Here is a 19,088-nt window from a genome sequence, read left to right as displayed (position 1 = left end):
TTTACTTGTTTGGCCTCTGGAATGTTTTTTTGGGGTCCGGCAAGGTGAAGCGATTCAGGGTGGAAAAAGGTCCAACAGGAACAAAAAAGGGTTTTTGCGTTGAAGTACCGGCTGAGTCATTTATTGCCCGGGCTGGGGAAAACAAAACTTGGGAAAATAATGTGGTTACGGGGCTCCACCCTCATGACGTCCCCCGGGGGCGGTACAAACCCTACCTTATAATGTCCCGTTTGGGGTTTTTCTTGGGTCCCGTGGCCTTTTTTTGCCTCATGGGCCCCATCATGTGAAGGACTCTTATAAATCGGTCAACACTGAAAAGCGATGAGGTCGTCTGATAGGTGGGGCTTGGACATGACCAATCGATTGGTCAGATGGTTTATAGGTACAAAATCCCGCCCTTCTCATGACGTCACTCGGGCAACTCAGAGTAGCAACCCTACTTTATATTGTGCTGTTTGATTTCTCTTCCGCTCACGGTGCCTTGTTTGGGCCCCGCTAGATTATGTAAATTAGGCGGCTTTATCCCGCTAAAATGCGACTCTGAAGGGGAAATTTGGGCGAAACAGGAGAACAAGATGCCTAGGGGTTTCTGCTTTTAAGTACCCGGCTGACGTCATCTGATGGCGGGGCCTGGGATAACCCAAACATTGGACACATACTATGTGGATTAAAGAGCTCCACCCTCATGATTTACCCGGGAACTCAGAGTAGCAACCCTACCTTATGATGTGCTGTTTGGTTTCTCTTCCGCTCACGATGGCCTTATTGGCCTCATTGGCTAAATTATGTGAATGTTGACTCTTTATAAGCTCGGTCAACTATGAAATGCGACTCTGGGCGGAAGACGGTCCAAAAAAGAACATTAATTAGTTGGTGCATTGAAGTATCGGTGACGTCATCTGATAGGTGGGGTTTGGGAATTGACCCACCAATCATTGATCAGATAATTTTGTGTTCAGCCCCCCTTCTCATGACTCACCCGGGAGTCAGAGTAGCAAACCTTCCTTATGATGTCCCGTTTGGTTTTCTCTTTCGCTCAGGTGGGCCCTTTTTGGCCTCGTGGCTCATTTGAAGTTGACTCCCTTTTAAAAAGCTCGTCCACTCTGAAATGCGACTCGGCGGAAGAGGTCAAATAGGAGAACATAAAGGGGGGTTGTTTTAGTAGCCCGGATGAGTCGTTTCATAGGTGGGGGTTGGACATGACCAATCATTGGTCAGATTTTATTGTACAAAATCCCCCCCTTCTCATGACGTCAATCGGGCAACTCAGAGTAGCAACCCTCTTTATATTGTGCTGTTTGATTTCTCTTCCCCTCGGGGCCCTTTTTGGCTCGTGATTAAAGACCGGTTTAATTAAAATAATTACGAATGTGGGGAAAGGAAATGGGTCTGGGGCGGTAAAAACCTGTGACGTCACTGATGGGGCCTTTGGGTTAACCAAATTGGCAATTTTTGATTCAAACCCCGCCCTTTTATGACGTCATGGGAACTAGAGTAGAAAACCCCACCTTTGTTTTCTTTTTGGTTTTTCTTCCGGTCACGGGGGGTGGCCCCGGGTTTGATCCTTTTAAAAACCCTAAATTATAAAAACCGGCATTTCTGAAATGCGACCTGAGGGAAGACGGGTCAAAAAAAGAACATAAGTGGGTTGTGCTTGAAGTACCGATGCGTCTATGATAGGGGGCCTGGGATAACCAAAATTGGGAAATTTTTGTGGATTCACCCAGAGTCGCATTTCAGTAGTTGACCGAGCCCATCAAAGAGTCAGCATTCACATGATTGATCCAGTGAGGCCAAGTAAGGCCACCGTGAGCGGAAGAGAAACCAAACAGGACATCATAAGGTAGCGTTGCTACTCTTAGTTCCTGGGTGACGTCATGAGGGTGGAGCTCTGTAATCCACATAGTATGTGTCCAATGATTGGTTATACCCAGGCCCCGCCTATTAGATGACGTCAGCCGGGTACTTAAATGGAGCAACCCTAGGGATCTTATGTTCTGTTTCGACCATCTTCCGCTCAGAGTCGCATTTTAGCAGGATAAAGCCGCCGTCATTTTACATAATCTAGCGAGGCTAAACAAGGCCACCGTGAGCGGAAGAGGAACCAAACAGCACAACATAAGGTACGGTTGCTACTTTGAGTTGCCCGAGTGACGTCATGAGAAGGGCGGGATTTTTTACCTATAAACCATCTGTCCAATCGATTGGTCATGTCCAAGCCCCAACTATCGGACGACGTCATCCGGATACTTCAAAGCAGCAACCCTACCTTATGTTCTGTTTGGACCGTCTTCCGCCCAAATTCGCATTTCAGCAGTTGACCGAGCTTATCAAAAAGTCAACATTTGCAAGAATGAGCCAGCGAGGCAAAGATAGACGACGTGAGGGGAAGAGAAACCAAACATCACATCATAAGGTAGGGTTCCTACTCTGAGCTCCCGGGTGACGTCATGAGAAGAGCGAGGCTCTGAACACACAAATTATCTGATCAATGGTTGGTCGGTAAGTTCCAAACCCCACCTATCAGATGACGTCATACTGATACTTCAACACACCAACCCTCCCTTATGTTCTCCTTTTTGCACCGTCTTTCGCCCATAATCGCTTTGCAGCAGTTGACCGAGCTTATTAAAGAGTCGACATTCACATGAATGGGCCAGTGAGGCCAAGAAAGGCCACCGTGAGCGGAGGAGAAACCAAACAGGACATCATAAGGTAGGGTTGTATTCTGAGTTCCCGGGTGAGTCATGAGGGTGGAGCTCCGTAATCCACATAGTATGTGTCCAATGATAGGTTGTACCCAGGCCACGCCTATCAGATGACGCCAGCCGTGTACTTGAACGCAGCAACCTTATCTTGTGTTCTCCTATTTGGACCTTCTTAAGCCCAGAGTCGCATTTCACCAGTTGACCGAGCTTATCAAAGAGTCAACATTCACATGATTGAGCCAATGAGGCCAAGTAAGGCCACCGTGAGCGGAAGAGAAACCAAACAGCACATCATAAGGTAGGGTTGCTACTCTGAGTTCCGTGGTGACGTCATGAGGGTGGAGCTCTCTAATCCACATAGTATGTGTCCAATGATTGATTATACCCAGGCCCCGCCTATCAGATGACGTCAGCCAGGTACTTCAACGCAGAAACCCTCTTTTATGTTCTCCTGTTTGAACCGTCTTCCGCTCACAGTCGCATTTCAGCAGGATAAAGGCGCCTTCATTTCACATAATCCAGCGAGGCCAAACAAGGCTACCGTGAGCGGAAGAGGAATCAAACAGCACAACATGAGGTAAGGTTGCTACTCTGAGGTACCCGGGTGACGTCATGAGAAAGGCGGGGTTCGGAACCCACAAATTATCTGATCAATGATTGGTCGGTCAATTCCTATCCCCACCTATCAGATAACGTCATCCGGCTACTTCAACGCAGCAATCCTACTTTATGTTCTCCTGTTTGGACCGTCTTCTGCCTAGAGTCGCATTTCAGCAGTTGACCGAGCTTATTAAAGAGTCAACATTGACATGAATGACCCAGCGAGGCCAAGAAAGGCGACGTAAGGGGGAGAGAAACCAAACAGGACATCATAAGGTAGGGTTGCTACTCTGAGCTCCCGGGTGACGTCATGAGAAGAGCTGGGCTTTGAACACATAAATTATCTGATCAATGATTGGTCAGTAAGTTCCAAACCCCACCTATCAGATGACGTCATCGGAATAATTCAACACACCAACCCTACCTTATGTTCTCCTTTTTTGACCGTCTTCCGCCCATAGTCGCATTGCAGTAGTTGACCGAGCTTATTAAAGAGTCGACATTCACATGTATGAGCGAGCCAACGAGGCCAAGAAAGGCCACCGTGAGCGGAAGAGAAACCAAACAGCACATCATAATGTAGGGTTGCTTCTCTGAGCTCCCGGATGATGTCATGAGATGGGCGGGGCTCTGAACACACAAATTATCTTATGAATGATTGGTCGGTCAATCCCAAACCCCACCTGTCAGATGACGTCAGCCGACAACTTCAACGCAGCAACCCTAATTATATTCTCCTATTTGTACCGTCTTCCGCCCTGAGTCGCATTTCAGTACGTGACCGAGCTTATCAAAGAGTCAACATTCACATGATTGAGCCAGAGAGGCCAAGTAATGCCACCATGAACGGAAGAGAACCCAAACAGGACATCATAAGGTAGGGTTGCTACTCTGAGTTCCAGGGTGCCGTCATGAGGGTGGAGCTCTGTAATCCACATAGTATGTGTCCAATGATTGGTTATACCCAGGCCCCGCCTATCAGATGACCTCAGCCAGGTACTTCAACGCAGCAACCCTATCTTATGTTCTCCTGTTTAAACCGTCTTCCGATAAGAGTCGCATTTCAGCAGGATAAACTCGCCTTCATTTTACATAATCCAGCGAGGCCAAACAAAGCTACCGTGAGCGGAAGAGGAATCAAACAGCACAACATAAGGTAGGGTTGTTACTCTGAGGTACCCGGGTGACGTCATGAGAAAGGCGGGGTTCGGAACCCACAAATCATCTGATCAATGATTGGTCGGTCAATTCCTATCCGCACCTATCAGATAACGTCATCCGGCTACTTCAACGCAGCAACCCTACCTTATGTTCTCCTGTTTGGACCGTCTTCTGCCAAGAGTAGCATTTCAGCAGTTGACCGAGCTTATCAAAGAGTTAACATTCACATGAATGAGCCAGCGAGGCCAAGAAAGGCGACGTAAGGGGGAGAGAAACCAAACAGGACATCATAAGGTAGGGTTGCTACTCTGAGCTCCCGGGTGACGTCATGAGAAGAGCTGCGCTTTGAACACATAGATTATCTGATCAATGATTGGTCAGTAAGTTCCAAACCCCACCTATCAGATGACGTCAGCCGACAACTTCAACGCAGCAACCCTATCTTATGTTCTTCTGTTTGGACCGTCTTCAGCTCAGAGTCGCATTTCAGCAGGATAAAGCCGCCGTCATTTCACATAATCCAGCGAGGTTAACTAAACAAGGCCACCGTGACCGGAAGGGGAACCAAACAGCACAACATAAGGTAGGGTTGCTACTCTGAGTGGTCCGAGTGACGTCATGAGAAGAGCGTGGTATTGTATAAACAAACAAGCTGATCAATGATTGGTCGGTCATGCCCAAGAGCCACCTACCATAAGACAAGACGTCATCCTTATGTTCTGTTTGGAGCGTCTTCTGCTCAGCGTCGCATTTCAGCATTTGCCCGAGCTTTATTATTATTATTATTGTTATTATTATTACCATAAGGAGTCTTCTAGCCAGCGAGGCGAAGAAAGGCTTCCGTGAGCGGAGGAGAAATGAAACAGAACAATATAAAGTAGGATTGCTACTCTGAGTTCCCCGAGTGACGTCATGAGAAGGGTGGGATTTTGTACCTATAAGGCATCTGACCAATGATTGGTCGTGTCCAAGCCCCACCTATGAAACGACGTCCTCCGGTTACTTCAATAGAGGAACCCACCTTATGTTCTATTTGTACCGTCTTTCGCCCAGAGTTGCATTTCAGCAGTTGACCGAGCTTATTAAAGAGTGAGTCAACATTCACATGAATGAGCCAACGTGGCCAAGAAAAGGCCACCGTGAGCGGAAGAGAAACCAAACAGCACATCATAAGGTAGGGTTGCTACTCTGAGCTCCCGGGTGATGTCATGAGAAGGGCGGGGCGCTGAACACACAAATTATCTGATCAATGATTGATCGGCAATCCCAAACCCCACCTATCAGATGACGTCAGCCGACTACTTCATTGCAGCAACCCTAATTATGTTCTCCTGTTTGGACCGTCATCCTCCCAAAGTCGCATTTCAGTAGTTGACCGAGATCATCAAAGAGTCACCATTCACATGATTGAGCCAGTTAGGCCAAGTAAGGCCACCGTGAGCGGAAGAGAAACCAAACAGGACATCATAAGGTAGGGTTGCTACTCTGAGTTCCTGGGTGACGTCATGAGGGTGGAGCTCTGTAATTAGCATCGTATGTGTCCAATGATTGGTTATACCCAGGCCACGCCTATTAGATGACGTCAGCCGGGTACTTAAACGCAGCAACCCTAGGGATCTTATGTTCTCCTGTTTCGACCATCTTCCGCTTAGAGTCGCATTTTAGCAGTATAAATCCGCCGTCATTTTACATAATCTAGCGAGGCTAAACAAGGCCACCGTGAGCGGAAGAGGAGTCAAACAGCACAACATAAGGTACGGTTGCTACTTTGAGGTACTCGGGTGACGTCATGAGAAGTGCGGGATTTTGTACCTATAATACATATGACCAATCGATTGGTCATGTCCAAGCCCCACCTATCAGACGACGTCATCCGGCTACTTCAACGCAGCAACCCTACCTTATGTTCTCCTATTTGGACCGTCTTCCGCACAGAGTCGCATTTCATCAGTTGACCGAGCTTATTAAAAAGTTAACATTTGCATGAATGAGCCAGCGCGGCAAAGAAAGACGACGTGAGGGGAAGAGAAACCAAACAGGACATCATAAGGTAGGGTTGCTACTCTGAGCTCCCGGGTGACGTCATGAGAGGAACGAGGCTCTAAACACACAAATTATCTGATCAATGGTTGGTCGGTAAGTTGCAAACCCCAACTATCAGATGACGTCTTCCGGGTACTTCAACACACCAACCCTACCTTATGTTCTCCTTTTTGCACCGTCTTTCGCCCATAATCGCATTGCAGCAGTTGACCGAGCTTATTAAAGAGTCGACATTCACATGAATGGGCCAGTGAGGCCAAGAAAGGCCACCGTGAGCCTAAGAGAAACCAAACAGAACATCATAAGGTAGGGTTGTATTCTGAGTTCCCGGGTGACGTCATGAGGTTGGAGCTCCGTAAGCCACATAGTGCGTTGTGCTGTTTGGTTCCTCTTCCGCTCACGGTGGCCTTGTTTGGCCTCGCTGGCTTATCTGAAATGACGACGGCTTTATCCTGCTGAAATGCGTCTCTGAGCGGAAGACGGTCCAAAAAAGAAAACATAAGATAGGGATGCTGCATTAAAGTACCCGACTGACGTCATCTGATAGACGGGCCTGGGTATAACCAATCATTGGACAGATACTTTGTGGATTACAGAGCTCCACCATGATGACGTCATCCGGGAGCTCAGAGTAGCAACCCTACCTTATGATGACCTGTTTGGTTTCTTTTCCGCTCACGGTCGCCTTTCTTGGCCTCGCTGGCTCATTCAATTGAATGTTGACACTTTAATAAGATCGGTCGCCTGTTTAAATGCGAGTCTGGGCAGAAAACGGTCCAAACAGGAGAACATAAGGTAGGGTTGGTGTGTTGTAGTACCTGGGTGACGTCATCTGATAGATGGGGCTTGAAACTTACCGACCAATCATTGATCAATTACTTTGTGGGCTCAGACCCCGCCCTTCTCATTACGTGACCGGGAGCTCAGAGTAGCAACCCTACCTTATGATGTGTTTGGTTTCTCTTCTTCTCACGGTCGCCTTTCTTGGCCTCGCTGGCTCATTCATGTGAATGTTGACTCTTTAATAAGATCGGCCAACTGCTGAAATGCGACTCTGTGCCGAAGACGGTCCAAACAGGAGATCATAAGGTAGGGATCCTCGTTGAAGTAGCTGGCTGACGTCGTGTGATAGGTGGGGCTTGGACATGACCATTCATTGGTCAGTTGGTTTATAGATACAAAATCCCGCCCTTCTCATGACGTCACTCGGGCAACTCAGAGTAGCAACCTTACCTTATGTTGTGCTGTTTAGTTCCTCTTCCGCTCACGGAGACCTTTTTTGGCGTCGCCGGCTTATGCGAAATGACAATTGTTTATGTTAAAAAAAAAAAAAAAAACAGGATCAACTGGTGAAACCCAACTCTGAGCGTATGACGGTCCAAACAGGAGAACATAAGATAGTGTAGCTGCTATGAAGTACCCTGCTGACGTCATCTGATAGGCGGGGCCTGGGCATGATCGACCAAATCTTTGGGCAGATATTTTGTGGGTTCTGAGCCCCGCCCTTCTCATGACGTCACCCGGTAGCTCAGCGCAGCAATCCTCCCTTATGTTGTGCTATTTGGTTACTCTTCCACTCACGGAGGTCTTTCTTAGCCTTGCTGGCTCATTATAATGACATTTATGGTAAAAAAAAAAAAAGGCACTCTGAGCGGAAGACGGTACAAACAGGAGACCATAAGGTAGGCTTGCTGTGTTGAAGTATCCGGATGACGTCATATGATAGGTGGCGCTGGGGCATGACCGACCAATCATTGATCAGGTAATTTGTGGGTTCAGAACCCGCCCTTCTCATGACGTCACTTTGGTAGCTCAGAGCAGCAACCCTACCTTATGTTGTGCTGTTTGGTTCCTCTTCCGTTCACGATGGCCTTGTTTGACCTCGCTGGCTTATATGTGAAAAGACCACGGCTTTATCGTGCTGAAATGCGACTCTGAGCGGAAGACGGTCCAAAAAGGAAAAGATAAAATAGGGTTGCTGCGTTGAAGTACCCTACCTTATGATGTCCTGTTTGGTTTCTCTTTAGCTCATGGTGACCTTTCTTTGCCTCAATGGCTCATTTATGTGAATGTTGACTCTTTAATAAGCTCGTTCAACTGCTGAAATGCGACTGTGTGCGGAAGACGATCCAAACAGAACATAAGGTAGGGATCCTGCGTTGAAGTAGCCGGATGACGTCGTCTGATAAGTGGGGCTTGGACATGACCAATCATTGGTCAGATGTTGTGCTGTTTGATTTCTCTTCCACTCACGTAGGCCTTTCTTGGCCTCGCTGGCTAGAAGACTCTTTACGGTGATAATAATAATAAAAAAAAGCTCGGGCAAATGCTGAAATGCGACTCTGAGCAGAAGACGGTCCAAACAAAACATAAGATAATTTTGGTTTGTTGAAGTACCTGGATGACCTCCATGCTGAGGGTACGACACTTCCCTGGGTTGACCTGAAGCCCACCCCCCGCGAGTGTCGCAGCCATCACGTCCATTGGATTCTGAAAGCCAGTGGGCGTCTGCGCAACCAGAACCAAGTCATCGGCAAAAGCCAATGTTGATACTGTTTTGTCTCCCAACTTAACCCCTACACTGGTCTCCTTCACCCTCGCGATTCCCTCGTCAATCACAAGGTTGAAGAGAATCGATGATAATGGGTCACCCTGTTTGACCCCACGAGTCATATTAATCTTCTCCGACATCCCGTCGTTGCCTTCAATGTTAGTGAAGGCTCGGTCGTACGTCGACATAATATATGTCCTGACGAGGGCAGGGATGCCCTTCCGCGACATGGCCCGCTCGATAGTGCTATGATTAACACTATCGAATGCTTTGGCCATGTCGAGGAATGCCAGGTGCACACCGTGGGCGTGTGCCCGCGCACGACCGACGATCGCATAGAAGATCGTGAGGTTCTCGAGGCATCCGTCCACTGGAACGAATGCCTTTTGAGCTTCATCGATCTGGACGAGGCTCGAGATGCGGCTGCTCAAGATCTTATGGAGCAGACGGACTACGGCACAGGAGATGGTGATAGGCCTGTAGTCCTTGGGTTCGGTTGGGTTGGGGACCTTAGGTATCAGCACCGTTCTGTTAGCCTTCAATGGCTCTGGCATCGCAGACGTAGCTAACCAGAGGTTGAACATTTTGGCCAGAACCCTCGGAGGAATGGACTTCAGCATCCGAGTCGACATTCCATCAGGTCCAGGAGCAGATGTTCTGGTGGCTTTGAGGTCGTGTGCTACTTCGTCTAGGGTAATAATCTCTGCCAGTTGTTCAAGTATTAAGTCAAAGTCTGTAATGGCACGTTCTTCCGGCTCAGATGGTCGAGAGAAGAGAGCTTCCCAAAAGGGATTGAGGCGCTCCGGTCCAACCGAAGTTGGCGGTACCTCCCAGTCACCTTTGAGTACCTGTCCAGCAGCCAAAGATCTATTCTCACGATAGAGTCTCTGTACTTTGCGGTATTGCTCCCTTCTAAGCCGGTTCCCAAACAAGGGAGCCTCCTCCGCGCGGAGTACGCGGCCAGAGATCGCCGACTGCCTTGAACAATCTCCACCACGATTCGGGCGGTCTTGGGGCGAGTTGCAGGAGCTTAGCATCTGTGATGCGTGCTCTGCAACTGCCCTGGTTGCGGCGAGGCTGTCACCCTGACGCAAGTGGTCAAGGGCTTCATTTAGGACGTCCTCGCCCCACGATGTACTTGTGGGGTCGAGTAGTAATGCGTCGAAATAAGCGACAGTCTCCACCACAAAGGAAGCAATCGATTGAGATGGGGATTGGGGGACCCGCGGAATGACTGGAACAGATCAAACCGTGGGAGGAATGGTCATCTCACCACTGGGTTCCGCACTCGCGTACATCCCTGTACGTGGTGCTTCCCCCGGTGCGTCATTCCGCGTGTTGCTTCGCGTTGTGGCTGGGACACGCCTCTCAATCGGCACACCATCCAGCACCTCACTCTCACCAGTTTCCTGGAGGAGGTTTAAGTTCAAGGTCAGTTCCTGAACCCTGGTCTTATACGACGCTTTGCGTCGGAGACCTTTGATCGCTTCGACCGTCCTAGATGGGACAATCTCCCGCAACCGCTGGTTCAGGCCCTGCCCGGCATCTAGTGAGGGACCAGCTGCCATCCCGGCCTCAGCCCTAGCGAGGAGCTCCATCTCCCCGTCAGAACACCGAGCCTTGGACAGAACGTGCCTGGTAGGCAGCTCCTGGTGAAAGGAGCCGGCATGTGCCTGCCTCTCGTGGACCCTACGGCCCTGATAGCTGGCGAAGGTCTTCCCACAATGCGGGCAAGAGGGTGAACGGTCGTCGGCCGCTCCCTCATGGCTGTTGAAGTAGCCGGATGATGTCATATGATAGGTGGCGCTTGGAAATGACCAACCCATCATTGATCAGATAGTTTGTATATACAAAACCCCGCCCTTATCATGACGTCATTCGGGTAAATCAGTTGTGCTGTTTGGTTTCTCTTCCGCTCACGGTGGCCTTTCTTGGCCTCGCTGGCTCATTCATGTGAATGTTGACTCCTTTAATAAGCTCGGTCAACTGCTGAAATGCGACTTTAGGCGAAAGATTGTCTAAAAAGGAGAATATAAGGTAGAGATGGTGTGCTGAAGTGCCCGGATGACGTCATCTTATAGGTGGGGCTTGGAACTTATCAACCAATCATTGATCAGATAATATGTGTGTTCAGAGCCCCTCCATTCTCATGAAGTCTCGGGAGCTAAGAGAAGCAACCCTACCTTATGATGTGCTGTTTGGTTTCTCTTCCGCTCAGGTCGCCTTCCTTGGCCTTGCTGACTCATCATCATTTATATGAATGTTGACTCTTTGATAAGCTCGGTCAACTGCTGAAATGCGACTCTCGGCGGAAGATGGTCCAAAGAGAACATAAGGTTGGGTTGATGTGTTGAAGAAGCAGGCTGACGTCATCTGATAGATGGGGCCTTGGTATAACCAATCATTGGACAGATACTTTGTGGATTACAGAACTCCACCCTCATGACGTCACCCGGGAGCTCAGAGTAGCAACCCTACCTTATGATGTCCTGTTTGGTTTCTCTTCCGCTCAAAGTCGCCTTTCTTGGCCTCGCTGGCTCATTCATGTGAATGTTGATTGTCTCTTTAATAAGCTCGGTCAACTGATGACATGCGACTCTCTGCGGAAGACGATCCAAATAGGAGAACATAAGGTAGGGTTGCTGTATACAAGAACCCGGATGACGTCATAAGATAAGTGGCGCTTGGGCATGACCGACCAATCATTGATCAGATAGTTTGTATAACAAAACCCCCGCCCTTACGATGACGTCATCCGGGTAACTCAGAGGAATTTTTGCTCTGAGGCTCAGCTCTGTCATCTGTTCTTGAGACTACCTCACCCAAGCGGGAAAAGGCAACCATGTATGAAAAGAAAAATCATTATCATTATCATTATTATAATTATCATTATCATTATTATCAGTATTATGACTAAAGTAAATTGGAACACTCTGGTATACTGGGGTCAACGTGCTGTCAATGGATTGAACCATGGAAAGGTCTGTGGGGCCTGGCTGCAGATAGGGAGCTGTGGTTTTGGTGCATTACATATGACAGCTAGAGAATGGATGTGGGTGGAAGTGGCCTTTCTTCATCTGTTCCTGATGTGAGAAGGAGATGGAGTGAGTATTTTGAAGGTCTGTTGAATGTGTTTGATGATAGAGTGGCAGATATAGGGTGTTTTGGTCGAGGTGGTTTGCAAAGTGAGATGGTTAGGGAGAATGATTTGGTAAAGAGGGGGTTGAGGCCTGGCTGTGGGGTTGATACTACTCATTGTGGGCGGAGTGGTGTGTGGGGTCAGGGTGTTGTGGCTGAGATTCAGGTGGTGGGGTGGATAGCGGCCATCGTTGCAGCTGGTGGTGTGTAGCACACAGGCTGGCTACGGCGGTGTGGGTCATAACTCAGCCCTCATATTGTGCTGTTTGATTCCTCTTTCGCTCATGGGGTCAGATCATTTGTGGGTTCAGAGCCCCGCCCTTCTCATGACTTCATTCGGGTAGCTCAGAGTGACAACCATACATTATATTGTGCTGTTCGGTTCCTCTTCCGTTCACTGTGCTCTTGTTTGAATCTCGCTGGCTTATTATGTGATATGAGGACGGCTTTATCCTGCTGAAATGCGACTCTGAGCGGAAGACGGTCGAAAAAGGAAAACATAAATTGGGTAACTGCGTTGAAGTACCCGGCTGTTGTCATCTGATAGACGGGGACTTGGTATAACCAATCATTGGACAGATACTTTGTGGATTACAGAGCTCCACCCTCATGACGTCACCCGGGAGCTCAGAGTAGCAACACTACCTTATGATGTCCGGTTTGGTTTCTCTTCCGCTCACGGTGGCCTTTCTTGGCCTCGTTGGCTCATTCATGTGAATGTTGACTCTTCAATAAGCTCAGTCTACTACTGAAATGCGACTCTCAGCGGAAGACGGTACAAACAGGAGAACATAAGGTAGGTCTGCAGCGTTGAATTACCCGGATGGCGTTTTCTGATAGGTGGGGCTTGGGACAGACCGACCAATCATTGATCAGATAAGTTGGGGGTTCAGAGCCCCGCCCTTCTCATCACGTCACTCGGGTAGGTAAGAGTAGCAACCCTACATTATGTTCTGCTGTTTGGTTCCTCTTCCGATCACGGTGGCCTTGGTGGAACCTCGATGGCTTATGTGAAATAAAGACGGCTTTATCCTGCTGAAATGCGATTCTGAGCGGAAGACGGTCTAAAAAGCAAAACTTAAGATAGGGTTACTGTGTTGAAGTACCTGGCTGACGTCAAGTGATAGACGGGGCCTGGGTATAACCAATCATTGGACAGATACTTTGTGGATTACAGAGCTCCACCATCATGACGTCACCCGGGAGCTCAGAGTAGCAACCCTACCTTATGATGTCCTGTTTGGTTTCTCTTCCCCTCACGTCGTCTTTCTTTGCCTCGCTGGCTCATTCATGCAAATGTTGACTCTTTAGTAAGCTCCGTCAACTGCTGAAATACGAATTTGGGCGGAAGACGGTCCAAACAGGAGAACATAAGATAGGGTTGCTGCGATGAAGTACCTGGCTGACGTCATCTTATAGGCGGGGCCTGGTTATAACCAATCATTGGACACATACTATGTGGATTACGGACCTCCACCCTCATGACGTCATTCGGGAACTCAGAATACAACCCTACCTTATGATATCCTGTTTGGTTTGTCTTAGGCTCACGGTGGCCTTTCTTGGCCTCACTGGCCCATTCATGTGAATGTCGACTCTTTAATAAGCTCAGTCAACTGCTGCAGTGCGATTATGGGCGAAAGACGGTCCAAAAAGGAGAACATAAGGTAAGGTTGGTGTGTTGAAGTACCCGGAAGACGTCATCTCGTAGGTGGGGTTTGGAACTTACCGACCAACCATTGATCAGATAATTTGTGTGTTCAGAGGCCCGCTCTTCTCATGACGCCTCCCGGGAGCTCAGAGTATCAACCCTACCTTATAATGTCCTGTTTGGTTTCTCTTCCGCTCACAGTGGCCTTACTTGGCCTCTCTAGCTCAATCATGTGAATGTTGACTCTTTGAAAAGCTCGGTCAACTACTGAAATGCGCTCTAGGCGGAAGACGGTCCAAACAGGAGAACATAATTAGGGTTGCTGCAATGAAGTAGTCGGCTGATGTCATCTGATAGGTGGGGTGTGGGATTGACCTACCAATCATTGATCAGATAATTTCTGTGTTCAGCGCCCAGCCCTTCTCACGACATCACCCTGGAGCTCAGAGTAGCAACCTTACCTTATGATGTTCTGTTTGGTTCCTCTTCCGGTCACGGTGGCCTTATTTAGTTAGCCTCGCTGGATTATGTGAAACGACGGCGGCTTTATCCTGCTGAAATGCGACTCTGAGCGGAAGACGGTCCAAATAGGAGAACAGGGTTGCTGCGTTGAAGTATCCGGATGACGTCGTCTGATAGGTGGGGCTTGGACATGACCAATCGATTGGTCAGATGGTTTATAGGTACAAAATCCCGCCTTTCTCATGACGTCACTCGGGCAACTCAAAGTAGCAACCTTACCTTATGTTGTGCTGTTTGATTCCTCTTCTGCTCACGGTGGCCTTGTTCATCCTCGCTAGATTATGTAAAATGACGGCGGCTTTATCCTGCTAAAATGCGACTCTGAGCGGATGATGTTCGAAACAGGAGAACATAAGATCCCTAGGGTTGCTGTGTTTAAGTACCCGGCTGACGTCATCTGATAGGCGTGGCCTGGGTATAACCAATCATTGGACACATACTATGTGGATTACAGAGCTCCACCCTCATGACGTCACCCGGGAACTCAGAGTAGCAACCCTACCTTGTGATGTCCTGTTTGGTTTCTTTTACGCTCACGGTGGCCTTACTTGGCCTCACTGGCTCAATCATGTGAATGTTGACTCTTTGATAAGCTCGGTCAACTACTGAAATGCGACTCTGGGCGGAAGACGGTCCAAACAGGAGAACATAATTAGGGTTGCTGCAATGAAGTAGCAAGCTGACGTCATCTGATAGGTGGGGTTTGGGATTGACCGACCAATCATTGATCAGATAATTTATGTGTTCAGAGCCCCGCCCTTCTCATGACATCACCCGGGAGCTCAAAGTAGCAACCCTACCTTATGATGTGCTGTTCGGTTTCACTTGCGCTCACGGTGGCCTTTTCTTGGCATCGTTGGCTAATTCATGTAAATGTTGACTCACTCTTTAATGAGCTCGGTCAACAGCTGAAATGCGACTCTGGGCGGAAGACGGTCAAAAAAGAACATAAGGTAGGGTTGGTGTGTTGAGGTATTCGGATGACGTCATCTGATAGGTGGGTTTGGAACTTACCGACCAATCATTGATCAGATAATTTATGTGTTCAAAGCCCAGCTCTTCTCATGACGTCACTTTGGAGCTCAGAGTAGCAACCCTACCTTGTGATGTCCTGTTTGGTTTCTCTCTCCCTTACGTCCCCTTTCTTGGCCTCACTGGCTCATTCATGTGAATGTTGACTCTTTAATAAGCTCGGTGAACTGCTGAAATGCGACTATGAGCGGAAGACGGTCCAAAAAGAACATAAGGTAGGGTTGCTGCGTTGAAGTAGCCGGATGACGTAATCTGATAGGTGAGGAGTGGAATTGACCGACCAATCATTGATCAGATAATTTGTGGGTTCCGAACCCCGCTTTCTCATGACGTCACCCGGGTACCTCAGAGTAGCAACCCTACCTTATGTTGTGCTGTTTGATTCCTCTTCCGCTCACGGTAGCCTTGTTTGGCCTCGATGGATTATGTGAAATGAAGGCGCCTTTATCCTGCTGAAATGCGACTCTGAGCGGAAGACGGTCTAAACAGAACATAAGATAGGGTTGCTGCGTTGAAGTATCTGGCTGACATCATCTGATAGGCGGGGCCTGGGTATAACCAATCATTGGACAGATGCAATGTGGATTACAGAGCTCCACCCTCATGACGTCACCCGGAAGCTCAGAATAGCAACACTGTCCTATGATGTCCTGTCTGGTTTTTCTTCCGCTCACGGTGGCCTTTCTTGGCCTCAATGGCTCATTCATGTGAAGAATGTTGACTCTTTAATAATCTCGGTGAACTGCTGAAATGCGACTATGAGCGGAAGACGGTACAAACAGGAGAACATAAGATAGGGTTGCTGCGTTGAAGTTGTCGGTTGACTTCATCTGATAGGTGGGGTTTGGGATTGACCGACCAATCATTGATCAGATAATTTGTGGGTTCAGAGCCCCGCCCTTCTCATGACATCACCCGGGAGCTCAGAGTAGCAACCCTGCCTTATGATGTCCTGTTTGGTTTCTCTTTAATAAGCTCGGTCAACTGCTGAAATGCGACTGTGTGAGGAAGACGGTACAAATAGGAGAACATATGGTGGGTTGCTCTATTAAAGTAGAAGGATGACGCCTTTTCATAGATGGGGTTTGGACATGACCAATCATTGGTCAGATGCCTTGTAGGTACAAAATCCCGACCTTTTCATGACGTCACTCGGGCAACTCAGAGTAGCAACCCTACTTTATATTGTGCTCTTTGATTTCTCTTCCGCTCACGGAGGCCTTTCTTGGCCTCGGTGGCTAGAAGACTCCTTATGGTAATAATGATAACCATAATAATAATAATAATAAAACTCGGTCAAATGCTGAATAGCGACACTTAGCAGAAGACGCTCCAAACAGAACATAAGGTAGGGTTGGTGCATTGAAGTACCCGGACGACGTCATATGATAGGTGGGGCTTGGGCCTGACCGACCAATCATGTATCAGATTGCTTGTATATACAATATCCCGACCTTTTCTTGACGTCACTCGTGCAACTCAGAGTAGCAACCCTACCTTATGTTGTGCTGTTTGGTTCTTATTCCGGTCACGGTGGCCTTGTTTAGTTAGCCTCGCTGGGTTATGTGAAATGACGGCGGCTATATCCTGCTGAAATGCGACTCTGAGCGGAAGACGGTCATAACAGGAGAACATAAAATAGGGTTGCTGCGTTGAAGTAGTCGGCTGACGTCATCTGATAGGTGGGGTTTGGGATTGACCGACCAATCATTGATCAGATAATTTGTGTGTTCAGAACCCCGCACTTCTCATGACATCACTCGAGAGCTCAGAGTAGCAACCCTACCTTATGATGTACTGTTTGGTTTCTCTTCTGTCATGGTGGCCTTTCTTGGCCTCGTTGGCCCATTCATGTGAATATCGACTCTTTAATAAGCTCGGTCAACTGCTGAAATGCGACTACCAGCGGAAGACGGTCCAAAAAGAACATAAGGTAGGGTTGCTGCGTTTTAGTAGCCGGATGACGTAATCTGATAGGTGAGGAGTGGAATTGACCGACCAATCATTGATCAGATAATTTGTGGGTTCCGAGCCCCGCCCTTCTCATGACGTCACCCGGGTACCTCAGAGTAGCAACCCTACATTATGTTGTGCTGTTTGGTTCTCCTTCCGCTCACGGTGGCCTCGTTTGGCCTCCCTGGATTATGTGAAATGAAGGCGCCTTTATCCTGCTGAAATGCAACTCTGAGCGAAAGACAATCTGAACAGGAGAACATAAAATATGGTTGCTGCGTTGAAGTACCTGGCTGACGTCATCTGATAGTCGGGGCCTGGGTATAACAAATCATTGGACACATACTATGTGGATTACAGAGCTCCACCCTCATGACGTCACGCGGGAACTCAGAGTAGCAACCCTACCTTATGATGTCCTGTTTTGTTTCTCTTCCGCTCACGGTCGCCTTTCTTGGCCTCGTTGGCTCATTCATGTGAATGTTGACTCTTTAATAAGCTCGGTCAACTGCTAAAATGCGACTCTGGGCAGAAGACGGTCCAAATAGGAGAACATAAAATGGGCTGTTGCGTTGAAGTACCCGTATGACGTCATCTGATAGGTGGGGATTGGAATTGACCGACCAATCATTGATCAGATAATTGGGTTCAGAGCCCCGCCCTTCTCATGACATCATCCAGGAGCTCAGAGAAGCAACCCTACCTTATGATGTGCTGTTTGGTTTCTCTTCCACTCACGGTGGCCTTTCTTGGCCTCGTTGGCTCATTCATATGAATGTTGACTCTTTAATAAGCTCGGTCAACTGCTGAAATGCGACTACGGGCGGAAGACTGTCCAAAAAGGAGAAAATAAGGTAGGGTTGCTGCGTTGAAGTAGCCGGATGACGTCATCTGATAGGTGGGGAGTGGAGTTGACCGGCCAATCATTGATCAGATAATTTGTGGGTTCCGAGCCTCGCCCTTCTCATGACGTCACCCTGGAACCTCAGAGTATCAACCCTACATTATGTTGTGCTGTTTGGTTCCCCTTCCGCTCACGGTGGCCTTGTTTGGCCTCCCTGGATTATGTGAAATGAAGGCGCCTTTATCCTGCTGAAATGCTACTCTGAGCGAAAGGTGGGGCTTGGACATGACCAATCATTGGTCAGATGCCTTATAGGTACAAAATCCCGCCCTTCTCATGACGTCACTCGGGCAACTCAGAGTAGCAACCTTACCTTATGTTGTGCTGTTTGGTTCCTCTTCCGCTCACGGAGGCCTTTCTTGTCCTCGCTGGCTAGAAAACTCCTTATGGTAATAATGATAACAATAATAACAATAATAAAGTTCGGGCAAATGCTGAAATGCGACACCACCCCTACCTTATGTTCTCCTTTTTGGACCGTCTTCCACACATAGACGCATTGCACCAGTTGACCGGGCTTATAAAAGAGTCGATATTCACATGAATGAGCTAACGAGGCCACGAAAGGCCACCGTGAGCGGAAGAGGAATCAAACAGCACAACATAAGGTAGGATTGCTACTCTGAGGTACCCGGGTGACGTCATGAGAAGGGCGGGATTTTGTACCTCTAAACCATCTGACCAATAATCGATTGGTTATGTCCAAGCCCCACCTATTAGACGACGTCATGCGGATTCTTCAACGCAGCAACACTACCTTATGTTCTCCTATTTGGACCGTCTTCCGCACAGAGTCGTATTTCAGCAGTTGACCGAGCTTATCAA

This window comes from Panulirus ornatus, chromosome 60 (genome assembly GCF_036320965.1).
Source record: "Panulirus ornatus isolate Po-2019 chromosome 60, ASM3632096v1, whole genome shotgun sequence".
Classification (NCBI taxonomy): domain Eukaryota; kingdom Metazoa; phylum Arthropoda; class Malacostraca; order Decapoda; family Palinuridae; genus Panulirus; species Panulirus ornatus.
Note: the sequence above shows the minus strand (reverse complement) of the source record.